Source organism: Pristiophorus japonicus, unplaced genomic scaffold, assembly GCF_044704955.1.
Source record: "Pristiophorus japonicus isolate sPriJap1 unplaced genomic scaffold, sPriJap1.hap1 HAP1_SCAFFOLD_317, whole genome shotgun sequence".
Lineage (NCBI taxonomy): Eukaryota > Metazoa > Chordata > Chondrichthyes > Pristiophoridae > Pristiophorus > Pristiophorus japonicus.
In genome coordinates, this window is record NW_027252966.1 from 675,827 (window position 1) to 680,369 (window position 4,543).

Consider the following 4,543-nt stretch of genomic DNA (forward strand, 5'->3'; position numbering starts at 1 on the left):
CCTACACCCCTCCCTATCTTTGTAACCTCCTCCAGCCCCTACACCACTCCCTATCCCTGTAACCCCCTCCAGCCCCTACACCCCTTCCTATCTCTGTAACCCCCTCCAGCCCCTACACCCCTCCCTATCTCTGTAACTCCGTCCAGCCCCTACACCCCTCCCTATCCCTGTAACCCCCTCCAGCCCCTACACCCCTCCCTATCTCTGTAACCCCCTCCAGCCCCTCCCTATCTCTGTAACCCCCTCCAGCCCCTCCCTATCTCTGTAACCCCCTCCAGCCCCTACACCCCTCCCTATCTCTGTAACCCCCTCCCCCTACACCTCTCCCTATCTCTGTAATCCCCTCCCCCTACACCCCTCCCTATCTCTGTAACCCCCTCCCCCTACACCTCTCCCTATCTCTGTAATCCCCTCCCCCTACACCCCTCCCTATCTCTGTAACCCCCTCCAGCCCCTACACCCCTCCCTATCTCTGTAACCTCTCCAGCCCCTACACCCTTCCCTTTCTCTGTAACCCCCTCCAGCCCCTACACCCCTCCCTATCTCTATAACCCCCCCTACACCCCTCCCTATCTCTGTAACCCCCTCCAGCCCCTACACCCCTCCATATCTCTGTAACCCCCTCCAGCCCCTACACCCCTCCCTATCTCTGTAACCCCCTCCAGCTCCTACACCCCTCCTTATCTCTGTAACCCCCTCCAGCTCCTACACCCCTCCCTATCTCTGTAACCCACTCCCCCTACACCCCTCCCTATCTCTGTAACCCACTCCCCCTACACCCCTCCCTATCTCTGTAACCCACTCCCCCTACACCCCTCCCTATCTCTGTAACCCTCTCCAGCCCTGAACTCCAGGTATATCCTCCTCCCTGCAGCGTTACCACGTAGAAATGAGGCTTGGGAGGGAAAGGGTTGAGGTACAAGTCCGGCCACTCTTACATCTTATGTTCATCAAGGTTCAGTCAAGGCTCACAGGAACAGGAGGAGGCCCTGCAGGCCCCTCGAACCAGTTCCACCATTTAATAACTCCAAATCCTCCTGCTTTGCCTCCACATCTCTTTGTACCCTTGTCGAGCAAAAATCTATTGACCTCAGATTAATCGAGCGAGCATCTCCTGCTTTTTATGGGAGAGAGTTCCACACTTGTCGCACCTGGGGCGTGAAAATGTGTTCCCAAACTTCTCTCCTGCACCAACTCATCACGCTCTCTCTGACTCTGGCTCAATCATTCTCACCACTTGGTGACGTATATTCTACATTAAGGGGGTGTTACAAATCCAGTTATACTTCAAAACTGAGCAACTCTTGCTCCTCTCAGACTCCCCGACTTATAAGCGTCAGAGATTTTCAAGCGGCAAGTGCTGTCTCTGACCCGGATTAACCCTCTCTCCTACTCATCAATCTTGGTGATGTCCAGCACGAAGGACCTCGCTCCCTCCAGTTACCTTGTGCCTGTCACTGTCTGTGCTAACGTTATGTGCCATAACCACTCATGTAATATGCGAGATAAACCATTATTAAACATTGCACCAGCATTTCAGAATATGTTCCAAGCCTGTGCTCTGTACGTTACAACCATTCCATGACATCATCCCAAAATTGACATGACTCGTTGATAGATCTGGTCCCTGGTTCCTCACATTCCTGGGTTGCAGAAGAATTTTTAGGAATAGGCAAGAGCAGGAGACCCAACCAGCACAGACCCTATTGAAGGATCTCAAACCAGCTTCCTTAGACTGTGTAGAAGCCGGTTCCACCTACCCACCATCTCCCTCACGCCTACCTTCTCCCCTCATCCCTCAAGCCCAGCACGTTACCTCAAACTCTTCCCTCTGTAATAGTCGCTCAGACCCAGCCCGCCTTCTTTGACTGCTCTGTGCCCGTTCCCTCTTCCACCCAGTCTCCTTGCTCCTGCGGAGACCTTTCAGTCTGTCACTCAGCTCTGAGCCCGGGAAATAGGTGGCTATCATTATTATTATTATTATATTTTTGTTCACGGGATGTGGGCATCGCTGGCAAGGCCGGGCATTTATTGCCCATCCCTAATTGCCCCTCGAGAAGGTGGTGTTGAGCCCCCTTCTTGCACGTCGGGGTGCAGTTCAGACTCGACCACAGTGCTGTGGGTCTGGACTGGAGTCACGTGTAGGCCAGACCAGGTAAGGGTGGCCGATTTCCTTCCCCAAAGGGCTTCGAAACCAGATGAGGGTTTTTCCTGACAATCTGATAGTTTCATGGTCATTGCTGATACGAGCAATTTTTTTTATTCCCCATTTATTTAATTAACTCACTTAGCAGCCATGGTGGGGGTGGAACTTGGGTCTCTGAGTCATTAGCCGTCCCCCCCCCCGTGTGTAAGGTCTGGGTCCCAGCCAAGGCAGCGGCATCGTCAGACTCGAGTGGGAACCAAACCCAGCACCTTCTGACTCGGAGGCGCGGGTGCTGCCCACTGAGCCACCCAGCATCGCTGGGGCAATGGACACAGTTAACCCACCCCTCCCACTGCCCCCTCCCTGCAGGGCGGCTCGGTACGCCCGCTGCCCATCCCTCAGTAATAATAAAAACCAACGTGGCAGCTGGCAAAGGTGGGCACTCGGGTTGCCAACCCCTCTAGGATTGGCCAGGTGTCTCCAGGAATTCAAAATCGCTTTCCAGGTCAAAACCCGGGGAGAAAAATTAAAGCGATGCTTTATGCAAAAAAAAATGGAACAACTTTTATTTATTAGTGCTAAAAATATCAGACATGGGAAATAAGTGATGATACCTCCAGGAATTATGTCCAGCAGAGTTGGCAACTGGTGCCTGGTACTGGCAATGGAGTTACTGCTGTGTTGACGATGTACAGATTTTAACAATAAACACCGCAATTGAAGGGGAGGCTGGATAAACACATGGGGGAGAAAGCAATAGAGGGATATGGTGATGGGGTGAGATGGTGAGGGCTGGGAGGGGGCTGGTGTGGAGCATAAACCCCGGCACGGAGCGGTGGGGCCCAATGACAGGTCCTGAATTGTGAATTTTATGTAATATGTCCGGTTATTTTGGAACAATATTCCCGTACTATATGAGTCTATTTTTGCAATAAAATTTTTACATGTAAAAAGAAAGACTTGCATTTATATAGCGCCTTTCACGACCATCTCAAAGCGCTTATCAGCCAATGAAATACTTTTGGAGTGTAGTCACTGATGTAATGTGGGAAACGCCAATTTGCGCACAGCAAGCTCCCACACACAGCAATGTGATAATGATCCAGATCATCTGTTTCTTTTGAGGGATAAATATTGGCCCCAGGACACCGGGAATAACTCCCCTGCTCTTCTTCGAAATAGTGGCCGTGGGATCTTTTACGTCCCTCGGTTCAACGCCTCACCCGACAGACAGGAACACCGACAGTGTGGCACTCTCTCCTTCATCACAGGCAGTCCCCCAGAATCGAGGAAGACTTGCTTCCACTCTTAGCATGAGTTCTTTGGTGGCTGCACAGTCCAATACGGGAGCCACAGTCCCTGTCACAGGTGGGACAGACAGTGGTTGAGGGAAGGGGTGGGTGGGACTGGTTTGCCGCACGCTCCTTCCGATGCCTGCGCTCGGTTTCTGCACGCTCTCGGCGACGAGACTCGAGGTGCTCAGCACCCTCCCGGATGCACTTCCTCCACTGAGGGCGGACTGGTCTTTGGCCAGTGACTCCCAGGTGTCGGTGGGGATGTTGCAATTTATATAGCACCTATGACAACCATCTCAAAGCGATTTACAGCCAATGAAATACTCCCTTGGTACTGCCCCTCCGACAGTGCAGCACTCCCTCAGCACTGTCCCTCCAACAGCGCGGCGCTCCCTCAGTACTGCCCCTCTGACAGTGCAGCTCTCCCTCAGTACTGCCCCTCCGACAGTGCGGTGCTCCCTCAGCACTGCCCCTCCAACAGCACGGGGCTCCCTTAGTACTGCCCCTCTGACAGTGCAGCTCTCCCTCAGTACTGCCCCTCCTACAGTGCAGCGCTCCCTCAGTACTGACCCTCCGACAGTGCGGCACTCTCTCAGCACTGTCCCTCCAACAGTGCGGGGCTCCCTCAGGAATGACCCTCCGACAGTGCAGCACTCCCTCAGTACTGCCCCTCCTACAGTGCAGCTCTCCCTCAGTACTGCCCCTCCGACAGTGCGGCGCTCCCTCAGTACTGCTCCTCCAACAGTGCGGGGCTCCCTCAGGAATGACCCTCCGACAGTGCGGCGCTCCCTCAGTACTGCCCCTCCGACAGTGCGGCACTCCCTCAGTACTGCCCCTCCGACAGTGTGGCGCTCCCTCAGTACTGCTCCTCCGACAGTGCAGCGCTCCCTCAGTACTGCCCCTCCGATAGTGCGGCGCTCCCTCAGTACTGTCCCTCCGACAGTACGGCGCTCCCTCAGTACTGCCCCTCCGACAGTGCGGTGCTCCCTCAGTACTGCCCCTCCGACAGTGCGGCGCTCCCTCAGTACTGCCCCTCTGACAGTGCGGCGCTCCCTCAGTACTGCCCCTCCGACAGTGCGGCGCTCCCTCAGTACTGCCCCTC